Here is a 13268-nt window from a genome sequence, read left to right as displayed (position 1 = left end):
GCAGTCGAACTTCCAGATCCTGTCTGCATGGGTGTTGTGAAGTTTGTCACTTCTGACTTCAGTAGCATGAAGTTGGCTTTGGAGAAGTTTTTTAAAAAGGTTTCCTTACTGTGGGGGGTGGGGGTGGGATGTGGATGTCAAGGGTAATTTGCTTATGGTCAGACCTGACCAATGAGGGGGTGACCACTGGGGTGGAGCATCTATCTCCCATTTTGGTAATGACGAGGTCTAGGATATTGGAGCCCCTGGTGGGACAATGGATTAGTTGATCCAGGGCGTTGGAATTTATGAATTCCAAGAACCGTTGGGAAAAGGAGGTTGGTACCCGAGTAGTTTTCCCAATTAATGGCAGGGTAGTTTAAATCACCTAGTATTAGGGTGTTTGGTTGTATCTTAATATTTTCCAGTATGTTTAGGAAGGTGTAGTGAGAAACTTGGGGTATGGTGGGGGATCTGTAGCAAGCTACAATTTGGATTGCAGTCTTACCTTGTGTTAGTTGCACCTGGAGAATTTCAGATGCATTGTGTTGGGCAACTAGCCTGGAGGTGTGAATATCCTTGGTGAATATGGACACTCCTCCACCTTTAGTGTTTCGGTCTTGGGTGAGGGAATTGCTATGGCTAGGCTTGTATAGACCCTAGGGCCGATAGCCTAGTATCAACCTATGAAAGCCCAGAAGGTATTCCACAAATTTTAGAGAAAATGCAGGGACTGCTTTATTGAGGAACATCAGGGGTTGGAACCACCTTGTCTTGTGAAAGTGATTATCATACCTAAAAAAAAAAAAAAAACAGAAAATGGGAAATGTTTCGTCACCTCAGATGCCAAAGGAAAAGGAATGGATGGATTTTTCTCAGGGCCTGCTTAAACTAATTTATATAGATGCTTCTGTTAAAAATGTGTAAAGTTGATTGTGTTAACAATGTATCAACAGTGGGTCCTGCTGGACAGAAAAGAAATATACATGTATATCAGACTGTATTGTTGTAACTGATGAAATGTATATATTTTAAGAGAGGTTACTGGAAGGGAAGGGGTTAAGCTCAATCCAGCTAACCTTAAGGAAGATAGCCTGAAATTAAATGACTTGGTTTAGGCTTTAAAGATTTTATCTCACTGGTCTGAATGCAGCCAGAGATTCAATGTCTGTAAAAAGCCTGGCCTAAGATCCTCCTCTAATTTGTGGTGAACTAATTGCTACCCTGAAGTGTCAGAGAATGCCCTGTTAGTTTCTGCAAGAATGGTGTAAGTGTTGGAATATTTTTACGCTTTCCAGATGCAGTAATAAATCTTAGCTAAAGTTCTGTGTGTGTGTGTGTTGTGACACATCAGTGTCAGAGCCTGGCTGAGTTTCTAGTGAGAAGATAGTGTGGGAACCACATAGTCAGGTGACAAGATGGGATATCATTCTGTAGCCAGCACTGAAATTGTATTTGAATACTAGTGAGAGATGTGATGGCTGCACTCTGTTTTTGGACCTGACAATACACTCATCCACCTTCATCTTGCCTTGCTTTAGTAAGTAACTAGCGAACAGTAATTCTTCAGTTAAAGAAATATAGTGAGCTTAGCTAAATGTTGTTTTTTTCTGTTTCTGGATGAGTCTTTCCATATATGTTTCATTTTTTTTTCCTGTGATTGAAATTCTAACGTGTTTTTTTGTAAATAGATATTCAGTATTTTCATGTTTTCTTTTTTTATTATTTATTATTAAATATATCTGTACCTTTCATTGTGGCTGGTCTTTTAGAAAATATTTGACCTTTGAGAGTACTTGCATCTATTTAGTGGCACAGTGGCTCCATGTTCCTGAAAGTCTTGCTTCTTGGTTAACCACTACCATTTGTATAAGTATTAATTTTAATAAGTGTAATTGGGTACCCTTAAGAGCCTTAAAGTAGCTGGCTTCAGGTGTTCTGGTGGCAGCAAATCTACCTTATAGTCTAGGTGGAGGTGGCAGAGCAAGTAAGCTATGCCAGCCTTTCCCAGGTGTGTGTGTGTGTGTGTGTGTGTGTGTGTGTGTGTGTGTGTGTGTGTGTGTGTGTGTGTGAAAATCAAATCTGAGAGACTCTGTGACAGCTACTTTGAACAGGGATACTGAGAGCACAGATTTCACAAAGAGGGTGGTGGAGGATGTGACTTGGAATACCTGGCTAAGGACTTAGCTCTATGTGGTCATTGGGTGTCTTATTTGGAGCCTTGAGAGGGAACCCAGCCCCATTACTAGAGTGTGCATTCCCTGTGTGATCTTAAGGGAAATTGTACTTGGTGTAAAGGGCTGCATCTGAAAATACTGTGTGTGTCTATTTTTCTCACAATGAGCATTCCCCACTGTTGTCAGTGGTGAGGATTGAGTCTCCTTGATTGCAAGCCCAGAGGAGGGACATCACAGAAGTATTAATAGTTATATGCAGATGAGATGAGCAATGCAACATGGTTAATGGCTGACATCACATTAGAGAATTATAATGCTGTGCATCTCAGAAAAAACTTGACATCATAAACACAGTGACAGCATATGATATCAATCAATGTAAATGATTCCACACAGTGACCATCTTCAAGAAATGTGTAACTGTCTCAACTTGCATTTGTAGTTGTTCTTATCTATTGGGCCTGATCAATTAAACCACTGTAATGCTGATCAGTTAATATTTAACCAGGAGACAGGAAATAATAACAGGACTGGGTTTGTACAAAATTGTAAAAAAGTTTGGCAATTTTATGTTAAACAATCCATCACATTTGTTTACTGCAGAAGTTCAGGGCATGTTGAACTGAAGTATATGTCAGAAATAGTGTGCCGACTTTATTTATCTATTTGACATTTGTTAAGCGAGTTTGTCCGATTGGGTAGAGACCCCTTTTCAATGGAGACCCAAGGAGAAAAGCTCCACAAAGCATTTACATAAAATTTGAATATATACACGAATACAAAAAATATACAATAACAAATTATACAAAGCAGACATTTCATAACACATAAATCTGAAAAACTGTAAAATTGTATACATTTTTAAGACAGGGTTAGTATGAATGTGGATGAGTTAGAAGAGAAACAGAAAGCTGAACAGTATGAGATAGAAAGATAGCTAAAGAGAGAAGCAGAAAATGTGTGGGAGAGACAGAGCAATAGTGTAAGTTAAGAGTATACAAATTTTAGTAGATAGGATTTAATTGAAAGACTATATTAGATAGAAATTACGTTAATGACTATTGAGAGGAAGAGTGACAGGTAGAAAAAAAAATCTGGTAGGAAGAGAAATAAAGGAAGTACTGGAAGATAGGAATATAGGATTATGTTCATAACAAACAATGAAACAGCAAGTAAGCAAGTACCCATATTCAATCAATGAGCACCACAGCTGTACATCAAGTTGGTCATCAGCTGCTTTGCCACAAGATGTAACAACACAATAACTTATATGTGAAACTGCCCAGGTAAAAGCACTCTTACTGTTACAGATATGACTGTCATTTTGGGTTGTGCTTAAAAAGAAAATAATCACTTTCTCAAAAATACCCTCCTTATAACTCAAAAGTGAATATATCTATAATGTAATTCACATAAAATAAATGAGTATTGCAGATACCTTGTAGATGTATTATGGGTAGTTTTGCATTAATATTAGTCTGCCTGACCATACCTCTCAACCTCTTAGCACAAGAAGTCTGGACAAAGCCTAAACAATGGGGTGACTAAAACCCAAAAATAAGGACAGATTTTAAATATTGCTCTTATAAACTCAGTTGCTAGAATAACAGGATTTATGTTGGCATGCACTTTATGAAGGATATAAAGTCTGAAAGTCAAATATATGTCATTATTTAGTGACTTCTATCCTCAGTGATTTGCCAGGAAACCATAAATTTTATGAAGAACATACTAAAACTTTGAGGCAAAAATCTGGATAGTTCATAGGTAGGTACTAGGCTATCTGCCCAAAGGCATTTATAAGCCTAGCCAGAATGTGTTGGCTTTCGCCGCCCCTTTAGATTAGTTCCCTGTGCCTCTGTCCAGCAGAGCCACTGAAGTGATCCCCGGAGTAAACTTTCTGTTTCCCATCCATTCGTCAAGGATTCTCTTTAAGAGTGTTAGTGAGGAGCTCTGCCTTATGTAGATTGGAATCGCTTTCCAAAGCATGGGAAGTCTCTAGGATAGGAATTTATCCTTCCAGCACGTCCTATTTATTGTTGTGGTGAGGTTTAGATCCCTAGAGCGTGTGGCTCTAGGGGCTATGGTTTTCTTTAGGTGGAGCATGTCCATCAATTCTGGGTTGGACATGACCTTGTATGTCAGGCAGAGATCACCTCTGAGTAGGTGGTATGCAACCAAGTACAGCTGGAGTTTCTTCAGTCGAGCTGCATAGGGCATCTGTTTAAGGCCAGTGATCCTCTTGGTGAGGTACTTCTGTGGTCTTTTCAGCTGTTGCAGGTGTCTTGTAAGGTACATCCCAAATGGGGCACTGTACTCTATGATGGGTCTGATGAGTGATGAGTAGAGGGGCACAATGACCTCTTTTTATCTGGATGCAAACCCTTTTATGATTAGGTGGGCCACATAAAAGGATTTTCTAACCACTTTGGCAATGTGATTATCAAAGGAAAGATTACTATCTACATGGGTCTCCAGATCCCTTATTACATCTTCCATATCTAGGGGACTACCACCTATGTGGCAGTTTGTGGGTACTTTGTTTTTTCCAAAGGAGATGACTATGCACTTTTTGGCATTTAGCTTAAGGCCATGATTTTGACACCAGGTATCCGTCTCAGTGTGACCCTTTTGGAGGATGTCTGTATCAGCCAGAGAGTCAATTATAGCCCCTAGTTTGTAGTTGTCTGCGAACTTTGTCAGCCATAGTCCTCCTGTGCTTGCCTGTACCTCTGAGAAGTATATGCCTAACAGGAGGGGTCCTAGGACTGAGCCCTGGGGAACACCACTTGTAACTGGTTTAGAGTCGGACCTAGCTCTTGCAACTCTCACCATGTGGGTTCTGTCTGTGAGCCAGTTGGCAACCCATCTCTTGACATAGGGGTTTATGTTCAGGCTAGTGAGCTTGTCTACAATGCCAGAATGGGGAATGGTGTCAAAGGCCTTTGTGAGGTCTAGGTAGGCTGTGTGTACCACGTTTCCCTCATCTATAGCCTTGGTAACTGTCTCAAAGAAGTCCGCTAGGTTTAGGAGGCATGATCTGCCCTTAACAAAGCTGAACTGGGTAGGGTCCAGTGTTTGGAGGTTTCCAATGTCTCTGTTAATGAGTTTCATGATGATGCACTCCATAGCTTTGCAGACTAAGCTAGTCAGGCTTATAGGGTGATAGTTCCTGGGGTCTGTTGTGACTCCACCTTTGTGGAGTGGAATAACCATTGCTGTGCGCCACTCTATGGGTATGTAGCCTGTGGAGAGGCTGAGTGTGAACAGTGTGTTTAGGTGAGGGGTTAGTTTGTCTTGGAGCACATGTAGGATGCAGCCTGGGACACCATTGATGCTGTGTTTTTGGCTTTGGAGCGGGCTGTTTTAACCTGAGTGTCTGTGATTTCAGGGGCTCTACATTCTTCTGGCATGGTTATGGGCCCTATTGGGGATGAGAGGGGGGGTGACGTTTGCACTTAACCTATCTGCCAGGATGTTGGCGATATTGGTCAGTTCAGTGTATTTTGTGCCATTCTGCACTAACTCCGAGCAGATCTGAGCATTGCCACTTAGATTCTTGACATAGCTAAAGAATGCCTTGTGGTTATCTTTGGAATCCTTGACAATTTTCCGTTCGAAGCTAGCCTTGGATGATTTTATGAGGGATCGTAGTTTCTTGCTGATACTGATCAGGGATGTCTTCCCTTCTTGGGATTTTGCTCTTTTCTGTACTAGTTTCCTCCTTCTATTGTATAGCTTGTTTATGGCAGGGGTCCACCAGACTGGTTTCCTTTTCCTGGAGGAGTGAGTCTTGGTTTTGCTTGGGATAGCACGATCCATGCATTCCTGTAGCTGCCCGTAGAATGCATTAGTAAAGGATTTTGCAGCTTGGACAGTGTTATCCTTCAGCATGGGGGCTTTGAAACTTTCCACCTCGGTCTTAAGTAACGTGAAGTTTACTTTTGAAAAGTTTTTCACGGTGGTTTTCTTGACCGGGGGTGGGGGAAAAATGTGGATATCCAGAGTGATTTGTTTATGGTTAGATCAACCCAGCAAGGGGTTGACCTCCAGTGTGGAACACCAGTCGCCCATGTTGGTGATGACCAGGTCCAATATGTTGTCACATCTGGTGGGAGTGTTGACCAGTTGATCCAGGGCATTTGAGTTTATAAATTCTAGGAAATGTTGGGCACGGGAGTTAGTACTTGAGTAGTTCTCCCAGTTAATGTTTGGGTAATTGAAATCACCCAATATTAGGGTGTTTGGTAGGAACTTTATGTTTCCTAGTGTTTCCAGAAATGCGGAATGTGGTTTCTGGGACATGGTGTGTGATCTGTAGCAAGCTACAATTTGAATTGCAGTTTTGCCCATTGTTATTTGCACGTGGATGATCTCTGAAGCATTGTGCTGTGCCACTAACCTGGAGGTGTGGGTATCCTTGATGAATATGGATACACCCCCACCTTTTGTATTTCGGTCCAGGTTTTGTGGCCGAAATGTATGGTATGAGTTGTAGCCTGGTAGTGCTGGGGTGCTCTCTGGAGCCTTAAACCTGGTTTCTGTTACTGCACATATATCTATTTTCTCCATGCTGAGGAGTGCCTCGAGTGCGTGCATTTTGAGGTTTAGACTTCTGGCATTGAGTAGCATTCCCCTCAGTTTTTTTTTGCTTGTGCTATTTACGCCAGTGGGTTTGTCTTTTGAGCCTTGTCTAAAAAAGGCACTATGGGGGTGGAAAGAGCCTTGACCAGTATTCGAAAGCCTAAGGGTGACAGGTGCAAGCCATCTCTAGTGAAGCAGCGTGGCTTGTTGAGCATGTCATCCCAGGCGGACAGACACTGGATCCCCTTTGAATGACACCAGAAACTTAGCCAATTGTTGAAACTGAATTTTTTTCTTTATACCATGGTATCATTCTTGGTGAGGGCAGGATGCTACTCAGGGTCAGGGTCATACCGGCCTGGGCTATGTGATCATAGAGCTCCTCCATGTCTCTTTTCATGTAGTCCAGGGAGGTACGGCTCAGGTCATTCACACCAACATGGACAATGACAAAGTCGTATTTGACTTGTTCTGGAGTGACCTGAGTGCTTGTGTTATGTGGCGGATCCTGGCACCCGACAGGCAGCTAACAGTAACCTTCTCCTTGTTCAGCCTAGTGAGTGGGACATCAGTGTGCCTGACTATAAAGTCACCTATTACTAGTGTGTTGGGTATGTTATTTTGTCTTAAGGTCAGTGATTGCATGGAACACTGGTTTTGTGAAGTATGTGTTTCATGGTTTGTGTTGGGGATTGGAGGTTGCTTGGATGTCTGCTTTGGAGGTATCTGTTGCTTTTGCAGATTTTTATTTAGAGCCTCCAAGTATGTTTTCGTGTATTTATGTGTGTTTTTTGCCAGTGCTGGTTTAATGGGTCTATGTGAGACTGGTGGTGTGATGCAAGTATTTCCCTTCTCCTCTTGACTGTCTGATCCAGTCTTGGGTTGAGAGAATTTAGCCTTCAGTTTGGCTGTATAATTGCATCTCTCGCATATGTTAGTGTTTGGTGGTAGGAGGAGAGGATTGTCTGTGTACATGAGGCAGTTGTAACATTGCCTCAAAATGCCCAGATTCACCAGTTGGACTGGAGAGTACACCTGAAACTGCCCTTTGGACATGCTTGGATAGGTACAGTGAACTGTTTTACTGATTGGCTGGTAAGGTCGAATAGAGAGCCTTGTCCTTCTATGCAGCATAGGGGGGTTCTAGTGCTAGGGTTTATAAGTGCCTGCTATGAATTTTGAGCAAGTGCTGGGCTGAGAAATGAATGGTTTGAGTGCTTAAGTTGAAAGTTTGTCTAGTTCCAAGGGAAAAATTGAAGAGGAGACTTTGTGGAGCCAGGAATAGTTATACCGTAGCGCAAAACCTGGCAAATGTGGTTTTTATAGCAGGGAAATGAAAGTGAAATTAGCAAAAATGGCCAATAAACTACTAATTTCTAGGCTGATACCAGTCCTCCAGGGACAGATAGGCTGCTCAAAGCTCTCCTCTCAAACAGGTAAAGAGAGAGACTTCCTTCTATCCAAGTAAGGTATGGGCAAAGGCAGAGACTTGTAACACAGCCCTGGATTCAGCACTAACCTGAAAACTGGACTATACTAGCTTAGAAAGGAGGGAAACAAGTATATTTTTTGGGTTTTTTTTTGTTTTTTTCAGAAAATAAAGCAGATTCAATAAAAAAAAAACACTTTAAATGCACAGAAAAGGATACTTATAGTTATATTTTTGCCTTTATTATTGTTGCCTTTTTTAGGCAAAGTTCAAAGGACAAAACCCCCACTGTAACAGGTACAGGTATGCAACATCTGAAGGTAATGCTACTCAATGCTAGAAATCTAAACCTCAAAATGCACTCTCTTGAGGCATTCCTTAAAATGGAGAACATCGATATCTGTGCAGTAACTGAGACCTGGTTCAAGGCTCCAGAGAGCACCCCTGCAATACTAGGCTACAACTCTTACCACACTTTTCGGCCACCAAACCAGGATTGAAACACTAAAGGTGGAGGAGTGTCCATATTCATCAAGGATATTCACACCACCAGGCTAGTTGCCCAACACAATGCATCTGAAATTCTCTAGGTGCAACTAATTCTAGGTAAGACTGCAATCCAAATTGTAGCTTGCTACAGATCCCCCACCATGTCCCAAGATTTTCATTACACCTTTCTAAACATACTGGAAAATATTAAGATACAACCAAACACCCTAATACTGGGTGACTTCAACTACCCTGCCATTAATTGGGAAAACTACTCGTGTGCCAACACCTTTGCCCAGCGGTTCTTGGAATTCATAAATTCCAACACCCTGGATCATCTAAGCCATTGTCTCACCAGGGGCTGCAATATCTTAGATCTGGTCATTACCAACATGGGAAATCGATGCTCCACATCTATGGTCACCCCCTCGTTGGTCAGGTCAGACCATAAGCTAATCACCCTTAACGTCCACATCCTACCCCCACCCCCCAGTAAGGAAACTTCCGTAAAAAACTTCTCCAAAGCCAACTTCATGCTACTCAAGTCAGAAGTGACAAACTTCATGACACCCATGCAGATGGGAACTGAAAGTTCAACTGCTGAGTCCTACACTGAGGCACTGTACAAGCACGTCCACTTATACATGAATCATGCCATCCCAAATAGAACCAAGATGCTGTCCTCCCAAAAAATGAAGCCAATCTGGTGATCCTCTGCCATAAACAAACTTTACAACAAAAGGAAGAAACTGTTGCAGAAAAGAGGAACATCCCAGGATGGAAAAAAACTCCCTTGCCAGCCTCAGTAAGAAGCTGAGATCCCTCATAAAATCCTCCACAGCTAGTTAATAAATAAAATTGTCAAAGATTCCAAAGACAACCACAAGGCATTCTATAACTATGTCAAGAATCTAAAGGGCAATGCTCAGATCTGCTCTGGGTTGCAACAGAATGGCATTAAATATACTGATCCCAAGGATATTGCCAATATCCTGGCAGATCGATTCAGTGCCAACTTCACCCCCTCTCACCTCTTAAATGGCCCATCTCAATACTGGAAAATTTCCAAATTCCAGTAATAATGGCCACACAGGTAAAAAACGCATTCTCCAAAGCTAAGAATACAGCATCCATGGGACCAGATGACATCCTGGGCTGTGTACTACATGAACTACAAAATGAACTGGCACCTTATCCTAAGTATCATGTTTAATCATAGCCTCACCTCAGGCTTCGTGCCCACTGAGTGGCACACAGCTACAGTTATCCCACTCCACAAGGGAGTATCCAACTTGGATCCCAGGAACTACTGCCTCTTCAGTCTGATGAGCCTGATCTGCAAGGCCATGGAACTTATTATCATGGAATTTATAAACAAAGACATTGGCAACCTTCACACACTGGACCACACCCAGTCTGGGTTCGTGAAAAGCTGATCTTGTCTCCTGAACCTGATTGACTTCTTCTAATCAGTCTCCACAGCTGTGGACAAGGGTAAGGCGGTAAACACAGCCTATCTGGACCTCGCTAAGGCCTTTGACACCATCCACCACTCTGGAATCATAGATAAACTTACTAAGCTGGGCATTAATCCCTAGGTCACCTGATGGGTTGCCAACTGGCTGACTGACAGAACCCACACTGTAAAAGTAGCTGATTCCAAATCCATCTCCAGGCAAGTGACAAGTGGAGTAGCTCAGGGTTCAGTCCAGGGACCACTCTTGTTTGGCATCTACTTCTCTGAAGTACAGGCCAATACTAAGGGACTCTGGCTAACAAAGTTCACAGATGACTGCAAACTGGGAGCCATTATTGAATCTCCAAATGATATGGATACTCTACAAAAGGGCCTTACAGAATCAGATGCTTGGTGCCAGAGCCATGGGCTCAAGCTCAATGCCAAGAAATGTATAGTTATCCCCTTTGGGAAAAAACATGCACCCATAAATTACCACATAGGTGGCAGTACACTAAACACCAAAAGTGTGATAAGAGACTTAGGGACACAGGTGGACAGTGGTCTCACCTTCATTAATGACATCGCCACAGCAGTCAGAAAATCCTTCTATGTGACACACCTCATCACTAAGGGCTTTTCATCCAGAAAAAAGGAGGTCATTGTCCCACTGTACTCATCCCTCATTAGACCCATTATAGAATGCAATGCCCCATTTTGTATGTACACCTGCAACAACTGGAAAAGCCGCAGAAATACCTCACTAAAAGAATCACAAGCCTAAAGCAGATGTCCTATGTTGACCACCTTAAAAAACTCCAGCTATACTCTGTCGCATAACGTCTACTCAGAGGTGATCTCTGCTTAACATACAAGGCCATGTCAAACCCAGAGCTGTTGGACATGCTTCACTTAAAGAACTCCCAATCCCTCAGAGCCAAATGCTCCAGGGATCTAAACCTTGTCATCACAATAAACAAAACATGCTGGAGGGATAGGTTCTTGACCCAGAGACTCCCCAGACTCTGGAATAGACTGCCCATACATGTCAAGCAGAGCGCCTCTTTGGCCCTCTTCAAAAGGAACCTTGGCGATTGGATGGGAGAAAGGAAATTCACCCCGGGGATCACGTCAGTCACCCTGCTAGACAAGGGTCCAGGAAGTAAATAGGGTGGGAAGAAATAGCCAGGGAATTGTTATGGCTAGGCTTGTATAGGCCCTAGGGCCGATAGCCTAGTACCAACCTATATATCTCAGATCAGAGTTGGAGTCAATATATATATATATATATATATATATATATATATATATATATATATATATATATATATATATAAAACAATAGAAAATAAACAAACTGATTTAAACAAGTTACCCAGTTAACCAGAAAAAAGCTCAAAACTGAGCCCTGTTCCAGCAGTCTTCAATCAGATAAGTTCTAACTGCACACTCCTGCCATTAGGGTGCAGTGGGAACCTTCTCCAAAAAAGATTGCCTGGATCAGTGCTCAAGTTATACAAACAAAGCTAGATTCAGCAGGCCGGAATCTGGTCTATTCTACAGCAACAAGGCGCACCAATTTCAGAAAGAAACAGTTCAAATAAGCAGGCACAATAAGCCTGTGACCAGAAATTCTCAGCTCAGAAGGGCAGAATCCAGCCTGTCCTCCCACAAGAGTGCAGACCACAAACCTTCTTAATGTAGAATAACTGGCCTGAAGCCCAAGTGTTTAAGCCAGAACTAATACACTTTTAGAATAGCAGACACTGAGCCTTCAATCAGCAGTTCCCAGCTTAGAAGGATGTAAGCTACCTGTCCTGCCACAACAGTGCAGACCACAAACCTTCTTAATGTAAAACAACTGATATGAAGCCCAAGTGCTTAAACCAAAAAGACTTAGAATAACAGTTACAATTTAATCAGGCTACTACCAAGCAGTAATAAATGCAGCAGAATAAATAAAACTGAGTAATTTTAAGAAGAGGCAAAAGCAAAATAAAGTATGAGGAAACACAAATACAGTAAAAGCAGATGAATAAAGTGCATTTTTTTGTTAGTAAAGTGCAAGGAGAAAGGAAAGAAGAACCTAAGTGGGTTGGCCTTCTCAAATCTTCTCTCTGTATTAAGTAGAGTGAACACTAGACTCAGAATATGATCTCACTGTACTCGGTTAAGTGAGCAAATGAGATGGACCCAGGAGGAGTGTTCAAATACAGACTTACAGGAGGGGTGGGCAATTCCAGAGCCACCAGCACTAACACCAAGACAAGAACAGGGAGGGTAGGTGGGGAACTAACTGCAGAGAGACACACAGCACACTATTCAGTGAAACAATTAGGTAACAAAAATAGTTGAGAGGTATGTGCCTGATTCTGCAAGCAAAAGCAGCTGTCATACCTCTCAATGTCTTAGGGCAGTTGCTTAGGTTCAATATTTGGTTTGTAGGAAATCACCGGACATTAAGGTAAGGTGGGTAATGTTGATAATGTCACATTCGAATTATCTACGTTACCGCTTTCATTATTTTGAGTGAACGAAGTTTACATTTCTGACCTTTTTTTTCGAGTAAGTCATTACTCGAACTGTGGTTCAGCATTTTGATATTAAAACACACACACACAGACACACATGTATATATATATATATGGAGGTTTCCAGAATCTTTGCAGATAACAGAGATATTCTTAGTTATCCATGAATTAAGTGCTATAGGTGTTAATGGACATCCTGCATTCCTGATGTTAAAACAATATAACATATTACTGAACAAGCTAGTATCTGCCATATCTGTTTTTAATTACTCATTACTGAAATATAAAAATAACATCAATGATTCAAACCCACATTTCTCCCTGGAATATTCATATTGGACTGTTGGTGCGTGACAGAAAAATCTTTGCATCATACAGGATTACTAAGGAATGTTTTCAAAATCTAAGATAATAGTTGAGTAAACCAACAACATAGTGGGTGGTATCCGCTTCCTGTTGGAGTGTTACCCACTTGTGTGGTGGGAATAAATCTGGACGGAAGAACACTCTTACTGGAATAGTTGTTACTCCTGGAGGTGCAAGTCTAAGTCCTGAAAAGGACTTAGTGATTCGTATGTGGTTTTGAATAAACCTGTTGTGGCTCTTAAAAGGGACTTTGTAGT

This window comes from Protopterus annectens, chromosome 4.part0 (assembly GCF_019279795.1).
Source record: "Protopterus annectens isolate FY-2018-M chromosome 4.part0, PAN1.0, whole genome shotgun sequence".
NCBI lineage: Eukaryota > Metazoa > Chordata > Ceratodontiformes > Protopteridae > Protopterus > Protopterus annectens.
This window is presented reverse-complemented; position numbering follows the sequence as displayed.